Raw genomic sequence first — 22,684 nt, 5'->3', positions numbered from 1 at the left:
AATTAATAGTTAGAATAGTTATTAGGGAGAACAATATATTTAAGAATAGTCAGGGAGAAAGAGCACACTATTTAAGAATATTTATTCTTCTAACCAATCACTATTTTTCAGTTCTGCACATTTAGACATCCATCCAGATGTAATATTTTTTATCTGAACTAATTCAGAAGGTGACATGTTTCAGTCATTGAATACATGTGTATTTTGAAAATCACTGCACTTTTCTTGCATAGTAAAGACATCTTGCACACTGCTATTGTTTGCAGAGCTATTTTAAGATCATAGGTGCAAATTTGAGTAATTATATTAAAGTGATAATAGAATTACATAAATACTATCATAATGATGTAAATTAGCACAAGTAAATTACCATCTGCAACTTCAATACCAGTCTTTCTTTTTTCCTCCAATACTAGTATTTTATGACACTCAGAAATTTTAAATCTCATATTTAATCTTTTTTTACTGGGGAAAAAAAAAAAAAAAAAATAGATGGATGGATGCTCCCAAAGTGAAATATGTAATTAATTACTTCTCTTGTGAACTGTTCAAAAGTAAACTGTAATCAGAAATATGTCATTAACAACCGACTGAACTGGCTAACAACCTCAGCTATGCAGACAATATAGTATTAATAGACTCGTCTTTAGCCAAGATGCAACAACACTTTGATAAACTATACCAAGCTGCAAAAAATCTGGATTGAAATAAAACTGTTAACTGAAATAAAACTAAAATACTCCCAAATATAGTACAAGGTTCCATCATTACAGAACACAACCAACCTTTAGAAAAATAAGAAAACTTCCAATAATTAGGCTCAAATATAAATAAAATTGTAATTAACATAATATTAAGAAAATATAAAGCTTTCAATCAACACAGGAATCTAAGAAATATATCAAAATCGCCTTCATTACCTTGGAAACAAAAATTAGCCTTTACAAAGCAACCTCTAAGGCTATCTTCTTATATCATGTAGAAACATAGAACGTTTTCATCGAAAAAGCAATAAAAACCATTAATAGCTTTAATACAACCTACTTAAGACTGTTACTAGGTTCATATTCATATCATAGGATCATATTCATAATTCCACTAATTTTAGAAAAGGCAAACCAAAAACCCTTGATTGAAACCTTACCCCCCCCCCCAAATGGACAAAATTAGAGAGGAAGACCAACTAAACAATTCTGGCAGTATATTAACCACCTTATCAGCACAGATTCTCTCTCTCTCTCCCCACGAGAAATAACTCAACTGGCTCAAAACAGAGATGCCTGGAAAGCTACATATAATAATTAATAATTAAATTTTTCTTATTCCTATTTATTTAGTTTGTTTCCCTATTTCAAATTGTAAATAAACCATGATGATGCACAACTGACTAGATAGCATACCCTCTCCCACCAATGAGTTGTGGATTAGAAACTTGCAATAGGCATGGAGGTTTGTAATTGTTATTAGATGAGAGATGAATTTCTTCATCTGAAAATACTAGGATTGGAGGAAAAGGTAAAGACGTATTGCAGCCGGAGATGGCAATAATCTTATGCTGATTTAAATCATTATGATAGCATTTAAGTAATTTTATTATATTTTTCTTTAATATATAATTACTCAAAAGTGCACCTATGATCTTAAACTAGCTCTATAAATGATAACAGCGTTCTTCAACATCTTTCCTATGTAAGAAAAGTGGAGTCATTTTCAAAATACACGTGTATTCAATAACTGAAACACCTCATCTTCTGAATTAGTTAAGATAAAATGTGCATGTATATATCACATCTGGATGAGTGTCTAAGTGCACAGAAAAACAGTGAATGGTTAGCAGAATAAATATTCTTAAATATGGTGCCCTTTCTCCCTAAACCACCCTATTCCAGTTTTGTAAATATTAATAATCCATCAGCAAAACCTGTACTTATCTTATTTACAACTTTTTAAGAAGAAACAGAAATTAGGAAACTCGCTGATCAATGAAATATTACTTACGCTCTATAAGAATAAAAATATTATGCAAATCTAATTAAAATTAAATAAATAATACATAAAAAAACGATATTTTGTGAAATTTATCTTGCAATGCATTTACTTTTCATATATCAGTATCAACGCAATATCATTTTCTAGCGAATAACATTTTCAGCAAATTTTTTCTGTGATCAATAGTTCACGCAATAAATTTTCCCCACAATAAATTATCCGTGAACCCACTGTCATAGGTAGTCAATTCCCACTGGAGATTCAAAAATTCACCTAAGATGATTTGGTTATGTGCAAAGAAGACTGGAAAAGACCCAGCTTTTGTGCAAATGAATTTTTGCATGTATAAGTAGGTGACCTATCAGCCTGCACAAAAAAAAGAGAGATCAAGGAATATGTATAGGTCAATACTTGTGTTAATACTTTGCTCTTTATATGCTTTAATACCCAGTTCTATGGCATGCAGCATCAGCTCATATAGTAATGTATTTTCAACAGGATCATGAATGAGACGACATCAATGATGACCGATTTAGAACTGTCCGTACAGAGTTGTTGCAAGAAATCAAAATGTTTCATTCTGTTCACAATGAAGTGCTAGTGACACTCTGAGGAGAACCCTCAGTTGCACAATAAGTTACACTGCAGAGTATATGCATATCAAGTCGGTAAGGAATGCACAGTGTGTGAGAAATTGTCTACTGTTATGCCAAAGTACACAAGCTCTGATTCATATACCAAAGGAACAAATAGTTTGATGTGTATTATGCTGATTTTCCTATCATGACACAAAAGGAGTGATATGACATTAATTTTATTTTTGCAGCTTACTGCAGAGATAACTGCCATTATGAAAGCAGAGCCATTTGATTCAATGAACTATGGACCAGTAATGTACAAAATGAATGAGCTGTACTTCTAAATCCTTGCATATGTTTTGGGTCAAGCAATCAGAGGAAACGGTCTCTAGCAGAAGCATACATCTATGATTAATAATTAGCTTTAAATGAACAAGGGCAAGGAGCAAGTAAAGCAGATAGCGCTAATCTGCTAACCACTTTGTGAAAGTTAGTACTCGAGAAAGTATACTATACCATCTAATTCTATAGCTGTATTCATATCAAGGTTCTGCAATGTGTCATATCATACTTTTCATCTTTCAGATCATTCACTCCATCCAAAACAACTCATTTACTTTATCCTTTTGCATTCTAGTAGCCTCACTAACATCATTAATTTTTGCACCTAGAAAGCAAAAATTTATCACGCTCTATTGCCAATCGTACTTGTTATGATGGAATCACTGTACAAGACTCTCCTTAATTTTTTCTTCTCTCTCTCTCTCTCTCTGTCTCAGTCAAGCATTTCTTTCTCTTTCATCACACTTCCTTCTGTTATCAGTTGAACCACTCGCCAGATGTTTCTGCATTTGCTTTAGCTAGCACTTTGTCTTGTGTATAACTCCGTGTAGCCATGCTCTCTCTCTTATTATAGCCCACTCTTCATTCTTTACATCTGTCGCACTACTATTCTTTCGATCATCACTTTTACTCTCTTCCTCCATCATGCCACTTCTTATTTCTTTTTTAATCCTGTCTTCCGTTACACACATATATTCATGTGTATTCTGTTCTGTACAATCTTCAATCACTAGACCTCACCCACAATTCTGACCCTTGCTTTCATAGTATTCTTGGCAGACTCTCTCACCACTATCACTTTCAGACCAAATTCCATTCATCTTTGGTAATGCATAATATCACACACATCGCAATAAATGAAGTCACTCTTGTTGGATTCTTTAAACAGTGAGACCTTGGAAACCATTGTTCCACTTCACATTGGTGCCATGTGCTAAGATACATAACTTGCCATGCAGAAAGACTGTATTAACTATATTTAAATTTTTTTAAAAAAATAACTTAAATCTAATTAACACCACAATACAATCTAGTTTTAATTGCAACTTTTAACTAATGTTGCTATTTTTTCTAAACTAAACAATTTAGCTTTCAGAGCTCTCCAAACACAGGTCTACTTTTACTACAAGACCCCACTCATAGTTTGAAACTTCTGGTTCCTCGTCAAGGCCACAGGGTGGAACCTTGGATCATCCAGGTCTTTGATGCTCTGACATCCAGATGATACCACTATAACATCACCTAAAATACACAAGGTTCACTAACTGGCATCACTCTTCTCCAACTCAAACAGATGATAAAAGCAAAGCACCCTAACTTTAATAACTGCTCATCCTATGCTATCCATAGCCTTTTGTCAGAAAGAATTCAGAACAATCTTGAATACCTAGTCACCTACAAAATCTGGTACTGGTGGTATCCCTTATTGTGCTAAAAACTTGTACTTCAGAACTAAAAGTAATCTTACATTTCCTCTTCAATTACACTGTCATCTGCCCAACAGGCTTACATTCAGTCCATTAAAAATAAAGAAGGGGATTGATAAGTCAGTGAAGATACTCCCATCCAGTTACTTTTACTTCCATTCTCTCAAAAAATCATGGATAAGGTCATCAACAGCCAACTTCAACATCTGGAAGCCCATCAGGTAAATAGTTACAAACAATACGGATAACACCACTAAATCAACAGCTGATCTTTTAGCCTTCACTCACCATGAAAAGGTTTAAAGAAACTCGCATTTCTCTCAAACATTTCTAGGGTATCTGATCAGGTCTGGCAAAGAGGCCTGTTCAGCAAGCTACTATTCTATAGTCTGCCTTCTTCCTCTAAGATTTTACCACTAATGCAAGAGTATCTTAAGGGGTGTTTAAGGGTCAAAGCTGTATAACTGAGAGGAGACCTCCACAGAGCCTTTAAAGGAATGCGGAGAACCGACCAGGGCTTCTGACCTAATGTCCAATCCTCACCTTCTCGTGGTGCACCCAGTTGGGTATCTACTTGGATACTGAACGAACGAGAATGGGCTGGCAATTTGGGATTTAGCTGACCAAATTGTATTCTTACTGGTTAAACCAAAATAAAAAATGATGGTACGACATGACAAAATTTCATGCCGGTGGGGCGTCACCTGGTTAAACAAGGCCCCCGTTGTTTTCGCCAGGGAACCAAGGTGAACAGCAAAGAGTCAACTACTGGAACAAATCTGAAAACAAACCCCAACTCAACATCACCAGAGTTAAAGATCGGTACTATCAACATAAGAAGCCTGAATGGCAAAGAAATGGGGCTAGCTCAGGAATTAGATAAGTACCAGATCGACATAACAGGGGTGACTGAAACAAAAAAGACAAAATCTGGTATGATCTTTCTGAGCAATAAATACAAAATGTTATATTCAGACAATGACAATCAAGGAAAAGAAGGAGTAGCCATAGTATTCAACACAAAATACGAAGCTAATCTTCTTGAATGGCAGTCAGTTTCAAGTAGAGTAATGTGGGCAATATGAGAATGGGGAACTGGACAATGAGACTTATTTGTGCCTATGGTCCTACAGAAGGTTCTACTAAGGTAGAAGTGGAGGAACTTTTTGAGGCTTTAGAAAAAGCAACTGACACAATGAAAAAGGAAAAGTTGGTCCTTGTTGGGGATCTGAATAGCAGTAGGAAATGATTGTGAGACATACAAAAATATTTTGGGAAAATTTGGAGAAAAGAGCAAAGCTAATAATAATGGCAAATATCTGTTGGATTTCTGCTCAGGACATGGACTGGTTATTATACTAACACCATGTTCCAACATAAAAATGTGCACAAATTGACATGGAGAGAAGAGGCAAGGAATTAAAAAAGTCTCATTGACTATGTTATTGTTAATAGTGATGTTGATAAAGTGTACAGAAGATTTGAAATTGGAAGTGATCACTATTTAGTCTTGAGCAGGATAAAATTGAATTTCATATTGAAAAGAATAACATGTAAGAACGTTTTAAAGCGAATAAAAGTTGAGCAGCTCTCAGATGTGAACTGTAGACTAAAATACACAAAGATTATTGATGAAAAAATGAAAGAGTTTGAAATCAGGAACCAAACCTTGGAGATTCAATGGCAAACTCTGAAAAAAATATTGATTGATTCTGCCAGAGAGGCATGTGGTGAGGTTGTCTGCAAGGATAAAAATATCAGAACTCCCTGGTGGACACAGGAAGTTAAAGAGGCAGTGAAGGAAAAGAAGAAAGCATATCAAAAGTTCCTGTCAAATAAGTCAGCTTGTGCTCTTAGAGAATACAGAGACAAATGCAAGAATGCTGAACACCGTGTAAAACTAGCTAAACAAAAGTCATGGGAGGACTCTGGCAAGAATATAGAAAATAAATATCAAGAAGGTGGCAAAATATTCTGGAAGTTGTTGAAGAAGCTTAGGAATGGAGGAAAGAGTGCTGTAAAAGGAGTTAGAGATGATAAAGGTGACATGAAAACAGGAGAAAAAGATATCCTTGAAGTATGGAGTAATTACTTTGAAAAACTGCTAAATGAAACAAGCAGTGATGACAGCACAGTGTTAAAAAACACTGACCAGGCATGCAGTCAGGAATACATATCCATATTTGAAGTAGAAAAAGCCATCAAAGGCTTGAAATGTGGAAAGGCAGCAGGAGTAGATGATATTCGACCAGAAATGCTGAAGTATGGTGGTATAAGAATCTTACAGTGGCTACACTGCATAGTTCAGAAAGTCTGGACAGAGGGACGAATTCCCGATGATTGGAGTAGAGCTCTCATAGTACCCATATATAAAAAGGGAAATAAAACTGAATGTGAGAATTACAGAGTTATTTCTCTACTGAGTGTTCCTGGCAAGATCTATGCAAGTATGCTTGAGAAACGGTTGAGAAGAATTGTGGAAGAAAAGCTTGGTGAAGAACAAGCAGGAATTCAGGCCAAATAGAGGCTGTCAGGATCAGATCTTCACTTTACGACAAATAGTCGAGAAAGCATGGGAATATAACAGAGATCTGTATTTAAATTTTGTCGATTTGGAAAAGGTGCCAAAAGAGAAGCTATTCAATCCGCTACAGTTATATGGTGTCAATGGGGCATTATTGAGTTGTAAGTCAGCAGTTAGAATTGAAGGAAGTACAGGAAGATGGTTTAATGTTAAATCTGGTGTGAGACAAGGATGTATATTATCCTCTCTGTTATTCATTATCTATATGGATCACATAATGAAGGAAAGTGATATTAAACCTGATATCAAAATTGGAGATGTTAATGTCAGCTCTTTGCTTTATGCAGATGATGTTATACTTCTAAATAAATCCGCTACAAGTCTGCAAGATTCTCTGACTAAATTGAATAGCTGTTGTAATAGATATGGTATGAAGGTCAGCAATAAAAAGACAAAGACGATGAAAATAGGCAGAATCATTGAAAATGTCAACTGTGTTGTGAATGGAGAACCTGTGGAACAAGTAAAACATTTCAGCTACTTAGGCACGATTTTTTACTGAAGATGGTAAATTAAATTTAGAAATAGACAACAGAATCAGCAAAGCTGGTATGGTGGGAAGTCAATTGAATAAATTCATATGGAATAAGAGAGAAATTAGTCGGAACACTAAATTAGCTGTATACAAGACAGTGTTCAAACCAGTTTTAACTTATGGATCTGAGAGCTGTGTCAGAAGCAAAACACTTGACCAAAGACTAGAGACCGCAAATATGAGAGTCCTGAGAAAGATCTGGGGTGTGAACAGATGGCATCAATGGCAATATCATATTAAAAACGAGGATATTAGGAAAGAACTTGACATTGTCAACATCCAGGAATGCGTTAACAGAGCTAATCTCAGGTGGTATGGTCACTTAAACAGAATGGACGAAGAAAGATTAGCAAAACAAGTGTTCTCTGTCAGGTTGGCAGCAAAACAACTTAGAGGAAGACCAAGATTGACAAATTTCATCTGTTTTGTGTACACTTCTCATACACAAAAGATGAAATTTAGAAAACAAAAACAGCAACTCATGATAAATGACAACGTTCAAATTGGATTGGTTGATGGTGCTAATGTCTCAGAGCTCACCTTACCTTGCCTTCTGAGCAGTTTAAAACTACTAGAATGCAAAGAATTTGATCTGCTGCACCATCTGTGCATCTTTTCAAAGGGCTCAGAGGTGTATTTATTTTGAACACACCTGGGCTATTAAAACGAATGTGATGCAATGTTTACGTGCCGAAAAGTGTCCTCTTCATGAAGCATTAGAATATTGTGTTTACTTATAGGAATAGAGTCTTATAGTCTAGAAACAATTAGCAAATATATAATATCGGTGATATTGCTATTCGGTGGATGAGCACCACACACACTAAATATTCGCCCCTGGTGGGCATTCAACTGAAGTATGGATAAACAGAAGAAAGAGGGTGGGTGAGAAAACAGAGCCTCGTGGAACCACAACATTAGTTGAAATAGCTACATCCAGTCCGAAAGCTGTCCGATTGATTCTGCAATGGGACAGTTTTCCCAGATGCAGAAGCAATGGAACAGACCAAATGATGGGAGATTGCTTAAAAGACCTTTGCAGACTTGGTCAAAAGGTTTAGGGAATATCAAGGTCAACTGCTTGAGATTTGCCAAATTTTTTCCATGGTGTTTATCCTGAAACTGGTGACATAAGGAGATCCCTCTATTGATCGACCGAGATAGAATCCATACTGGAAGTCATTTATAAGTTGAATGCTTTCAAAGTGGCATAAGAGTTAGATGCTGATGGTTTTCTCCATTACTCTAGAGAATTTAAGAGAGAAATTGGGGATAGTTCAGTGATAAATATTTGTCATCGTTCTTAGGAATACACTGAACACAAACCATTTTCCAGACTGTGAGATACTAATGGAATAAAAGCATAAAGGAGACAAAGGATAGGAGTCAAATTTAGAGAACCAATCTTCAGGACAATTGGAGCTATCATGACTAGGAGACTTTTTTTTTGCATCTAATTCGAACAAGATTCTTCTGACCTTATTCCATCATTCACAGAAGAAGTTGATCTCCTGGTTCCATACTTTTCTTCAAAGGTATGTATGTATGCAAAGATATCTGCACTGTTGAACTGAGGTTCAACAGTGCAGATCATTCCAAGGAGCTGATATTGATTCGGACCACAGCTTCGTGATTGCGAATATAAGACTAAAACTGAAACAGAAGTACAAAGGAAAGTTCCAGAAAGCTAGAGACATCTCAAAACTAAATGAAGACAGGCTAAGAACTGCATATCAGAACATATTGGAAACAAAGCTTAAGACCTCAAGTGAAAAACAAAAATATAAATACAAGAGCAAACGACTGACTACAGTGCTAAAAAAAAAAGCAGTAGAGGAAGTAATTCCTGAAAGAGAAAAGATCAACAAGAAATGGATAACTCAGGAAACCCTAAAATTGGTACAAGAGAAAAGAGAACTGAAACTTAAAAGAGATAATTCAGAGGCAGCAGATGAGTTACACCATCGAAAATACAATGAAATACGGAAAGCAGCAAGATCTGATAAAGCCAAATGGTTGGAGGACCAGTGCAAAGACATAGAACAGTACTATGGAGAACACAAAACTAGAGAGGGCTACAAACTTATAAGAAATGTCAATAGTAAGTGGCAAACAAGATCAGTAGCAGTCAAAGATAAAAATGGTAAAGTATTGATGGACAAGACAGAAATCATACACAAATGGACAAGATAATGCAGCGAACTATATAAAAATCAACTAAATGATACTGAAACAGAAGTAATCAAAGAACTAAAAGCAATCTCTCCACCAGCAGAGATCTTTGAAAATGACATCTTGGAAGAGGAGGTGAATAAGGCTATAAAACATCTCAAGAATAACAAGAGTCCTGGAAATGACAACTGAATAGGCGAGATGCTAAAATATGGGGGAGAATCAGTTGCAAAAGAAATACATAAGCTATGTAATGAAATATGGAGATCAGGGTATGCCCCCTAAGAGTGGAAAAAATCGGTCTTGGTTGTTCTTCATAAGAAAGGCAGTGCTTTAGCATGCACCAATTACAGAACTATTGCATTAATGAGTCATCTTGGCAAAGTGCTGATGAAAATACTAACAGAACACCTGAAGGGGCATATGGAGGCACATCTTCCGGATGAGCAAGCCGGATTTCGACAAGATCGAAGTATAGTGCAACAAATACTCTCACTAAGACTAATAGCAGAGAAAGCTCGAAGAAAGAACAAAAAGATATATTGCTGTTTCGTGGACTTCCAAAAAGCATTTGATAATATTGACCAAAATATAACATGGGCTGTCTTGGAATCCTATGGTGTGGACAATAAATTGATCCGCCTGCTGAAAGCTATAAACAGCCAAGCACAAGCAAAAATCAGAATAGCAGGTGAGACTGGAGATTAGTTTGCCACTAGTCAAGACACAAGACAAGGGAACCCAATATCACCAATCATCTTCATCACACATCTGGGAAAAAACTAGATAAGATTAAAGAAGAAGGTGGAGGCATTTCAATAAATGGCATGAGAATAAACTACCTCTGCTTTGCAGATGACATAGTCCTGATTGAAGAAGATGCAACAAGGCTGGAACAGACATTGCAAACATTGTACACAGAAGGAAAAAGATATGGACTAAATGTCAACTTTGAAAAAACTAAAATAATGATATTCGTACAACAGGAGTTACTGAACAGAGTTATGATAGATAGATTTCAACTGGAAAATGTGGACCACTTCACATATCTTGGATGCCACTGTTAACACATGACTCCAAAAAAGAGTTAAAAATTAGAATAGCCAGAGCAACAACTATTTTAAAAGCCATGGACAAAATATGGAAGAGCCGAGCTATAAAGATGCAAACTAAACTGCGCATTGCAGAAACCTGTATCTTCAGAAGCATGCTCTATGGATGCGAGGCCTGGGTACTCCTGAGAGAATCAGAAACGAGGATATTAGCATTTGAGAGGAAGTGCTACAGAAAGATCTTGAGAATAAGCTGGATACAGAAAGTGAACAATGAGGAAATCTAAAGACGAATACAACCAAAAGAAAACCTGATCCAGAAAATAATCAAAAGGAAACTACGTCTATTTGGCCATATATGTAGAATGAATGATGAGAGAAAATTAAAAACATTGCTGTTTGGAATGATTGAAGGAAAGAACAAAAGAGGAAGACCAAACAGAGAATGGGGCGATGACATCTTCAAATGATGCGAAACTCTATACACAAATTGAGTCATCTTGCACAAAACAGAATGCAATGGAAGAATCATATCAAGATGGCAGCAGACACCTACGGGCATTGGACCCATGGTTGTTGATGATGATGTATGCAAATATAATGTCCTCTCCCCCAACTATGCTCAACAATCAGTGCTCATTTTGTCCTTTCATCAGAAAAAGTCTTTTCTTTGTCCTTTCTATCCAACACATCAGGAAAAGTGTTGGATAGAAGTTACAACAAATTGCACGCAAGAGACCAAAAAAACTTGACTGCCATTTGGATACAATGCAAATTTGTTCTTTTGAAACTGGTTTTGAATGCATTAATAATTTTCTTTCAAAATAAGCAGTAAAGAAAAACAATGGTGATTGAGAGCAGAACGGAGAATATATGTTTCCATACCAGTAAGAATCACTTCAGTGATACTTCCAGTGCATATGTTTCAGTATTAAGGCTGAAGGCAATAGTCCAACCAAAGGAATGAGGCAGAGAAATTATGAAGTTCATTCCACTTGGCATTATAACAATGATTATAGTCGCTTTTAGATTAAAGTTGCTAAGATCATCACATTTATCCATGTTCATCGAATGCAATACACTTCGATGTCTGCCTATTTACCGTCTACATTAGGTTTGGGTACATTTCACTCTGCGCATTTCCCATCACCCTATCTCTAATGTTTTGTCCATTGAGTGTGAATACTTACAATTTTCAAATATTTTCATCCATATAACAGATATCATCAAGGAGAAAGACTGGTAATTATATTCAAAACATGAATCAAGAATGAGTTATGTGGCATGTGCATACTAGCTCATGTCTTTGTTGCAGCTGAGTTGACAGAATTACACTATTATCGTCCAAAGGAACTATTGTAAAAGTTTGTGCAGATTAATACACTTCCCAAAACTTGGAGATTGGCATAGTCAGAGCAGTCAAGGTTCAGATAATTTCTTAGGATTTCACATTTCAAGGAAAAGATGATCGAATTTGAACCTGATGGAATGAAGAATCTTCAAAGCATTTTTTTTTTTAACTGCTCATGTTATTTTATTGCATGCTTTCATTTGCTCATCTGTTTGTCACAAATGACCATTGTTTATAGATGTTTGCAACCACAGATTGTTTATTCTTTCTTTACTGTCCCAGAAATTGATTTAGAATCCCTAAGTCATTTGATAAGAAAGCCTATTCTTCTAAAAACATAGAATCCATGAATACTGTTCAGGTTGTATCTGATGTTGGTAAGAAACCTCCAATTTTGTTAACACTCCTTGTAAGACATTAACTACCTTAGATGCAGTCAACAAAGAATCAGTAAACTGCTTGATGCAGTGATGGCAGAAATTCTGTGTAAAATACTGTTAGGCATTGGTGCTCATGTTTTTGTGCCCGAATTGCCAGTTACTTAGGGAATCTCTGTGGGCATCTTTTTCTCTTACTGCAATACATGAATTACTGGTTTGAAATACTATATTCAGTAATTCCATGTTGTCTTAGGAATTCCTGCAATTATTCTTCAGAATAATTTCACTACTTGGAATTGAATTTTGTAAGGAGTTTTCTAAGTGTTCTAGAACATCTGCAGACTGTACTCCTCCTAGTAAGAATGAAATTGATGTTTGTCACCTGATGAATAAATGGTTGCATACCAAACAAGAGCCTAATGCTTTAAATAAAGACTGTTTTTATACCAGTGTTAATCTGGCACCTTTAAGTTCTTCAAAAAAAGAAATGGCTAGAAAGTTCACATATGAAGTTTGGGATACTAACTCCACAGATTGCTCGGCAGGAAGATCCATTTTGGGGACCTATATACATAATGATCCAGGAAGGACTGACGCCTGGTAATTTTGTACCTTTTAATCCAGCCATGTTATTTTTGAATTCTGAGCAACCCTACATAAAAATTAAGAATGCAAAAACTAATTACAAAGTAGTAGTCCCTTCTAAAATTATTCCATAGATTATGAACAAGTATCATTCATCTAGTTTAGCAGGTCACATACAATTTGGTAAAACCTTACCATGTATTAAAGAACGTTATTTTTGGTTAGGACTTCACAGCGATACCAAATAGTTTGTTCAGGTTGTCATTCTTGTCAGATAAGAAATCCTTTTAAGGGTAAAGCACCTTTACAAACAGTGCAGATGCCTGTTAGACCTTTTCAACATATTTCAGCTGATATATCAGGATCTCTACCTTAGTCTGAAAGAGGATAATAAGTATATATTTTTGGTGGTTGGAATGCTAACTAGATACTCTGAAGCTTTTGCTTTTAAAGATCAAAAGGCAGACACTTTAGAAAAATGTCTGATTGATGGAATTATAAGTACAGTAGAATCTCTCTTAATAACTGGCAACAACAGGACTTCGCCGATTCCGGGTAATAGATTTTGCCGGATAATTGAATATATATTCCAAGAACTTACCTGTTCATGTTTTGCGATATCATGTGTAGAAAGTGCAGCATGCGAAGTTTGTTGGTCATGTTTTTAGATCTGCTGGTCATAATTAAATAAATAGCATCAAAAATCGTGCAGATTTTTTAAAATATAAAACACATACACATAATTTTATATTTCACAAAATCAAATTTAAATAGCATTTAAAAATTACAGTACATATTATCACATGAATGTTGTAAATTTCTTAGTGTGATGACATAACATAACTTCAAATGGCTGCCTGCTTACAAGATTGTCGCCGGAGCTTTAAAAATTCACTGTGTATGCAATGAAATTTCATAACATCATGTGCTGACATGGATGAACATTCATCTATGAGTCGTCCTCATGTGCATATTTTTCTTATCTCATAGGCTTAAATTTAGACCTTCGAAAGTGCCATTGTTTTGGAATTGCCAGTTAACTGGGTGCCGGTTATGAGAGATTTTAGTGTATATATGGTTGTCCCTTGGGGGAGACCACACTCCTACTAGGCGTGTTCCCCAGGTGGTGGATGGGGGGGGGGAACCCAAATGGGTTGCTCTAAATAAAGAATGAAAAGCCATGGACCAAAGGACGTAGCAGAGGCATGGCAAGCTGGCTACATTATTATGTCAATAATAACTTTCATGAGCCAGAGAAAGTCTACAAACCGAGATAGTGCTACTGCATACAGGAAAGTCAATGCGCCTACTCAAAGATCACATAGAATAGGTGAGAAATCAGTAATGTGGTCAGCAAAGGATGTGAAACACACAGCCACCCTCAACATAAGCTCATTATACCGACCTGAAAAATTGCAATTAGTCCAGGAAAATTTAAAAAGACTGAAATGGAGTATTTTAGGTTTATCAGAGACACATTGGTGTGGAGATGGATTCATGGATTTACCAGAAGGAGACTATTTTTCAGGAAGAAAAGATAACGTACACAGAGGAGTTGCATTATTAATTGAGAAGAAACTTACACGCCCAGTAATTGAAATAAAACTAGTGTCTCCTAGAAAAATCACAGCCAAACTTCAAGCAAAAGAAAAAGGTCAAACAATGAAAATAATCCAAATATATGCACTAGACAGTAATCATTCAGAGGAAGAAATAGAAAATTTCTATGAAGAACTAGAACAGGAAATAGATAATTCCAAAAATAGAGAACTCATGATAGTGATGAGAGATTTTAACGCTAAAATAGGACAGTTCACAGCAGACAAAAAAAGATGTGATGGGGAAATTTGGATATGGAGAGCTTAACGACAGAGGAGAACAATTAATCCACTTCTGTAAAGCAAACGATCTAATAATTGCAAACACATTGTTCTATTAACGCCCTAATAATAAATATTAGGGTGCTGATAGAATCATCATAATCATCATATCATCATAAACAAACAATGGAAAAGATCAGTAAATAATGTATGAACATTAAGAAGCTTTGATTTTGACACTATGAAATATTAACTGCCAAAGTGAAGATAAAATTCAACAGGAAAAACAATATCAGAAAAGAAGAAAACATCAACTTATCAAAACTAAAAGATAGCTCAAGCAGAAGTCAATTTTTAAAGCAGATGTGCTTGAAATTAAAATCCTCCATCTTCCAGAATAGCAGAAAATACTGGGAAGAAGGAAAAGAAACAGTGCTATCAATTAAAAAAGACACTCTAGGTACCAAACTCAAAATAAACAAACAGTGGATAACCCAAGAAATTCTAGCTACGATAGAAGAAAAAAGAAAGGCCAAGATACTTGTAAACCAACAAAACAATTAGGAGAATAGAGAAAAATAGAGAGAACTAAAAAATAAAGTTGATAACCTGAGCAAAAAAGCCAAAGAAAAAGCTAAGAAATGCCAAGAAGCATACCAACAAAAAACCTAAGAGTCTTCCATGACATTATAAGAGAAATTACAAGGGAATTCTCAGCAAAACCAGTAACAATGATAAACAAGATGACTGAAACCAGGAATATTGAAGATAAGAAAAATCTGCCAAACCATTTTAAGACTATCTTTCACCAAGGAAATAAAACTACAATGCCAACAACAGAAGAAAATAACGACCACCCAAAAATTTTACAAGAAGAAGTTAGATATGCAATAAAACAGATGAAAAATAATAAAGCACTAGGCATTGATATTATCCCTCCTCAACTGTGGTCATATGGAGACAGCACATCAATAGAATATTTAACAACCCTATTGAATAAAATACTACAAACAGGAGAGATCCCAGATGACTGGAGAAGTGGAAATATCATCCCAATATACAAGAAACCGGATAAAAGAGACTGCAGAAATTACAGACCAATCAATTTACTCTTCCACACCTATAAAATATTCGTAAAAATTATACAAAATAGATTAAAAATACCTATGAAGAACTGATAGGCATAGAACAAGCTAGTTTCCGAGGAAACTATTCAACAATAGACCAGATTTTCACATTGCACCAACTAGCAGAGCTCAGATGATAATAAATTTAGTTTAATCCTTTATTCAGGCACAAACGAAGTTGGCGCTGAAGTATCTTCAGGAGTGAGGCAACTCATGGTAAAGGTGGCCCAAGCTCTCATCACTCCTTTTCTTAGTATCTTCCATAATGCAAAGCACATCTCCTTGCAGACATGTATAATGCTATGCATTAAGGGAAGGGCCACTACCCAGACCGGTTTCGACCTTTATTGAGGTCTCGTCAGTGGGAGCCAGACCCAGAGGTGGTGACACCAAGGTGGAAGCAATGGAGAAGTCATATTTACCTATATGAGTTGCCAAAAGGTGTCTCACCTTATTAAATTACTCTGGATTTAGAGAAAGATGTTCGAAGTTTTTTCCCACTTGGTTAGACTATAATAAATTTAGTTCAATCCTTCCAAGCATAGCAAACAAAGTTTGTGCCTGAAGAATCTTCAGGACTGAGGCAACTCGTGGTAAAGAAACATGCATAGCATTATACATGTCCGCAAGGAGATGTGGTATGCATTATGGGAGATACTAAGAAAAGGAGCGATGAGAGCTTGGTCCACCTTTCCCACGAGTTGCCTCAGTCCTGAAGATACTTCAGGTGCAAACTTTGTTTGCTTACACTTGGATAAAGGATTAAACTAAATTTATTATAGTCTAACCAAGCCGGAAAAAACTCTGAATTTAGAGAAACATCTTTCTCTAAATACAGAGTAATTTAATAATAAGATGAGACACCGTTTGGCAACTTGTATAGGTAAATATGACTTCTCCATTGCTTCCACCTTGGTATCACCACCTCTGGTTCTGGCTCCTACTGACGAGACCTCAAGCAAACAAAGTTTGAGCTTCAGGACTGGGCAACTCATGGTAAAGGTGGACCAAGCTCTCATCACTCCTTTTCTTAGTATCTCCCATAATGCAAAGCACATCTCCTTGCAGATATGTATAATGCTATGCATTAAGGGAAGTGCCACTACCCAGACAGGTCAAAACCGGTCTGGATAGTGGCACTTCCCTTAATGCAAGGAGATGTGCTTTGCATTATGGGAGATACTAAGAATTGGAGTGATGAGAGCTTGGTCCACCTTTACCATGAGTTGCCAAGTCCTGAAGCTCAAACTTTGTTTGCTTACACTTGGATAAATGATTAAACTAAATTTATTATAGTCTAACCAAGTGGGAAAAAACTTCCAAAGAGCTCAGGTGCGAAGACCATAAAGAACTATATTGTTGTTTTGTGGACTTTAAACAAGCTTTCGATAGAATCAATAGAGAAATCCTTCTTAAAGTTCACTTGGTTAGACTATAATAAATTTAGTTTAATCCTTTATCCAAGTGTAAGCAAACAAAGTTTGAGCTTCAGGACTCGGCAACTCATGGTAAAGGTGGACCAAGCTCTCATCACTCCTTTTCTTAGTATCTCCCATAATGCAAAGCACATCTCCTTGCAGACATGTATAATGCTATGCATTAAGGGAAGGGCCACCACCCAGACCGGTTTCGACATTTATTGAGGTCTCGTCAGTAGGAGGCAAGACCCAGAGGTGGTGATACCAAGGTGGAATCAATGGAGTCAAGTCGTATTTACCTATACGAGTTGCCAAAAGGTGTCTAGAAAAAGCAATAGATAAATACAGTTTCTGGTAAAATATTACTTTAAGACAAATACAATAATTAAAAAGGACACACTCATAACAGAACCCATAGAGATCCAAAAAGGAGTAATGTAAGGATGCCCATTATCCCCATGCCTATTCGACATATATCTAGATGAAGTTGTAAAGAAGGCAATAGACAATGAGCCTGGAATCGATGTCAATGGTTTAAACATAAATAATATCAAATAAATAAATAATAATATCAAATAAATAAATAATAATATCAAATGAACTACACAGGTTGATAAACAAGCTAAACGAAACCTGTAAAACATATGACATGACAATAAATATACAAAAGACAAATGTGATGAAAATAGGGAAGAACAGAACTACCATCTCAGCCACCCTAAATGGGGAACAAACAGAACAAGTAGACAACTTCATATACCTTGGATCAAAACTAAGAGAAACAACAGATAAACTTGAAAAAATCAAATGCAGAATAGTGATAGGATGGACCACCACAGGAAAATTACAGAAAATCTGGAAAACAAACAAGATATCTAAACAAGCCAAAATCAAATTATATGAATCAATAATTATACCAACAGTCATCTATGGAGCAGAAGTATGGACAGTTAAGAAAAGAGAGGAGAAAAAACTGCTGGCATTTGAAATGAAATGCTTAAGAAAAATAAATAGAACAAGTTGGATAGAAAAGAAAATAAAGAGCACAGTTAGACAAGAATTATTGTATAAAAAGGCAATAATAGAAAAAATTAGAAAGCAACTGAGATTGTTTGGCCACACTGTACGCATGGACGCAGACAGATTTCCTAACGTCTTAATCAATACTTTCCCAACTGAAAGAAGAAGCCCTGGAAGACCAAGAATTACCTGGCTGAAATTAATAAAGAACATTTCGAGATGCAGAACATATAAGGAACTTTTTCGAACAGCAAGAAATAGAGAAGACTTGAATATCTTGCTCAAAGGAAGACTCAACCTGTCTTAGGCGGAAGGGAAGAAGATGGTTGTCCAGAAACACTGCTGACAGACAGAGAACCAAGTTTTACCTCAGAATTGTTGTTGTTGTTGTTGTAACTTTATAAGATGCTGCATATAAAGAAATAGTTTAAAACAGCTTATAGACCCGTGTAATGGTATTTGTGATAGAATGAATACAACATTAAAACTAATACTCTCAACACAAGCTTATGACAAGATTAAAGACCAGGATATTTTTCTACTGCAGGCTTCATTTGCCATTCATTCTTCTGTACATTCCAGTATTAAAGAAAAGCCATTTTTCGCACTTTTTGGTTTTGATCCAATCTTTCCTAGTGATCTACATTTAGATTCTATAAATTCTGGTTTTGCTGATATAGATGAATATTTGTCTAGTACAGTGCAAAAATTTGACACTATGTGGTCTTTGGTTAAGAGTGCTAGTGAATTTTCCTCAGAAAGGAATCAAGTAAGAATAAACAGATTTAGAAGCAGTAGAAAGTTAAAAGTTGGTTACCTTACCTTGTTTTACTCAAAGACAAAAGTAATTTAAGGAAAAAGGTTAAGCTAGGTGTAGACGTGTTTCTGGTCTATATAGGATATTAAAGAAAATTTCTCCTGTGACATAAAATAGTTGATGTTAAATACCTTAGTAGATTCATAATAACACAGTGACAGATTAAAGAAATACTATTTTGATAAGAATACTACTATAGTACCATTAATTAGCTTGGGAAAACTTATTTCTGATGAAAATTTAAATAAAAGATCTGTTGCTTCTAAAAAGAAAGTAAAACTTTCCAATTCTAATAAAGAATATACAGAAAATTTATCCTAAAATTCTGAATTTCATACCTTTCATCACAGAATAGCAAGAATCATTTAATTAAATAGCACCAGAGCATACTGAAGGTAATTTGAGATCACATTCTGATGTTGATAATCCTGGTCAAGATTTTGGAAATGACACTGATGCACTCTCTAGTTCAGAGACATCACTATCTAATTCTTGTGTAGACCTGGATCAAATTTTAACTGAAGAATTTAACCTACTGAGGACATAATGATGATGATGAGAATACTCAAGATGAACATTAATACAGATCCACCACAAGTAATTATTCTTTGAGACCACATTCCAAATCATAAACCTTCTAAATTTTGTCAATGATAAATAGTTATTGTATTCTTAGGGTGGACCATTGTAGACAATCAGTATGTGTTCCACAGTATTTGTATTTATGTAAATTAGTGTAAAAAGCACACTGTTTGTTTACATATATTTAGTAGCTGTGCATAGTTAATATATTCTGTTTACATGTAGTGCTAATTTTTAATGAAGTGAATGCATTTGGTTGTAATTTAGTCTGGCCAAAATTAGTATTATAGTTTAATGTTTGTATATGTTTAAAATATATAAGTTTAAAAGACTTACTTAGATTAACTGAAAATGAGTTTTTATTGTTTTTAAGCAAAATGCCATAATGATAACACATAACGATGGTTAACCTCACTTTACGACTGAAGCAGAACTGAAATATCGTGCATGCTGATGGTTAACCTCACTTTACGACTGAAGCAGAACTGAAGTATCGTGCATGCAAAGCATGCACCAAAAAAAAAGAGTGACAAATAAATACCTAATGGAGGTCTGTGTGAGAGAGAGACAAACAGATATGGAAAAGTTTTTTGGAACAATCTAGGAAAAAGTTCTGTTAGTAACAGTTTCAGAAAGAAAGATGTTTTGAAAGTTATTTAGCTGTTTTGTTACATAAGTAACTGGAATAATAGTTGTAGAATAAATTCATAAGAACTTTGGAAGTTGATAAATGAAGTTCCTCATATAGCAAGAGAAATGTTTATTGGATATTCCATCAGAACATTAAGCTTTAATGGCTATTTCAGAGATAGTTACAGCAAGCCGATTTTTAAATGTTTGATCATTTTTCTTTGGAAATTCTTCATACAGGAAGGGGAAAAAAGTTGTTAACTTGAAGAAATTGTGTGAATTTTCTGGAAGGTGTTTTATGGAGGAACACTAAAGAGTGTTTGAAATCTAGGATTTTATTATCCAAGTGTGAACTTTCGTATCTCTCTGATTATAAATAGAAAATCTACAGTTATTTTTGAGATTTTGTAAAAGAAAAGTGGATTCCAGGAAAGGAACTATCAATATTTCCACCGAAAAGATAAAAAAAACGGTTTTGTTTAATTTGGAAGCACAGCTCTGCCAGAGAGAAACAGGTGTTTTTTTGGGGCTGGCATATTATGAGCCCAAATAAGATATGATTTTAGTTAATTTTCTTTTTAGATTTTAAGATGAGTTACTGTGATATTATGTACAGAATATACAATATTATGTACAGAATATTGTATATCTATTTTTTAATGTATTTTTGTATTATTAAACTCTCTTTTGTTTTTGTAAATAGGTGTGAAAAGTCAATTTACTTAATCTTCACTGTAGCAAAATACACATATCTAAGATCTTGTTGTTCAGATTTCAGTATAGAAATCTGATACCACTCACAGCCTATTTTTACAAAAGGTGCAATCGATGATCACAAGATAATAAATTAAACTTTTTACAATAATAAAAGTTAAAACCTCTGTCATTATCCTATATTCAGAGCTTTTTTCCCTCCAGTACGTTATTAGACAATTTTAATGAAGAAACAGCTGCTTTACTACTAGTAAATTTTGCAACTGGATTAACTATTGAAAAAATACAATTAAGTAATTGAAATAAAAGGACCAAAACATGATATCATAAGGGTCACAGAAGCAGCAAAACAAGATCATGATAAATTAGATCTCTTAAGAGTAGCGAAGATTTAAGTAACAATTATTTAGTCAGAATGGAAAATGGAATGTTTCAAATGTATGAAATGCTTCATGTGTTTAAAAAAAGTCTCTTTCAATGTAGATATATTAAATAAATGTAAACTGCATGAACGTGTGTGCACACACACACACACACACACACACTACTTGGAAAGAAGTCAACACACCCCATCTGGGCAAGGTGCACTGTACCATGTAATGAGTCGCATGTTGTTATAGGATATGTTTCAGGCCTATCTGTTTAGCAAATTATTGACAAATTGGGCCATCCCAGATCAATAATAAGTGATACCATACTGAGATGGAAGAGCATGGAGTCAACTGCAAGTGCTACCCACAGTGAACAACACACCACACTCAGCAAACAGGACTGTAGGGTGCTACAAAGTATATGTAAAAATTGCCATTCGTCAGCGGATACGTTGAATACAGGAATCAGCTGAAAGATGAATCTGCACAAAAACATTCAGACCCCAGGCTCACAACATGAGTTTCCATGGTAGGAAAACAATATGTAAGCACCACATTACCTGAATCAACATGCAGCATCGTCTTCGGTGATTGAATATTCTGTACTATAATCACAGTAACTCATCTTAAAATCTAAAAAGATAATTAACTAACATCACATCTTATCTGGTCTCATGTACAGTGGAAGTGGAAGCTTGGAAAGCTATGTTATGAAGCGACAAATCACACTACACCCTCGACCAAGCAGTTGGGGGTGTGCCAGATACCCAGTGAGCATCTCTTAACAGAGTGCATAATCCTAACTATGAAATTCGGAGGCAGCAGTATGATGGTATGTCCTGTTTTTCCTGGTTTGGCCTCAAACGTCTGTTTGTGGTGCCACAAATATTGAATTCTGAGAGGTATGTGAACATTCTGAACAATACACCATGTCAAAAGGCTGCTGCTGTAACTGTGTGGTTTGTGGACATGAATGTTACACCCTTGACTGGCCTCCACAGAATCCTGATCTCAACCCTAATCGACATCTGTGGGAAGAATTGAAGCATCAGGTAAGATCAAGAGATGGGAAGTCTGCCCCACAACAGTCCAGGATCTGATTACATGCCTACAGGAAGAATGGTCCAAAATTCCCATTGATTGCTATCATATGCTTGTGAAAATATGCTTACAGAAATCTTATTTCTGTA

At 35.3% G+C, this 22,684-nt stretch overlaps 1 protein-coding gene across 2 annotated transcripts in view; it reads right to left on the bottom strand.

Annotated features, from left to right (window-relative positions):
* The window catches only part of LOC150108839 (ras-like GTP-binding protein RHO), a 90,615-nt gene that overhangs the window by 46,298 nt on the left and 21,633 nt on the right, over positions 1–22,684 (bottom strand). The window lies entirely within an intron of this gene.

The sequence above is a fragment of the Typopeltis vanoorti genome, chromosome 2, assembly GCF_054136105.1.
Source record: "Typopeltis vanoorti isolate ZY-2024b chromosome 2, IOZ_Tvanoo_1.0, whole genome shotgun sequence".
NCBI lineage: Eukaryota > Metazoa > Arthropoda > Arachnida > Uropygi > Thelyphonidae > Typopeltis > Typopeltis vanoorti.
Note: the sequence above shows the minus strand (reverse complement) of the source record. Positions and strands in the feature narration are given on the sequence as shown.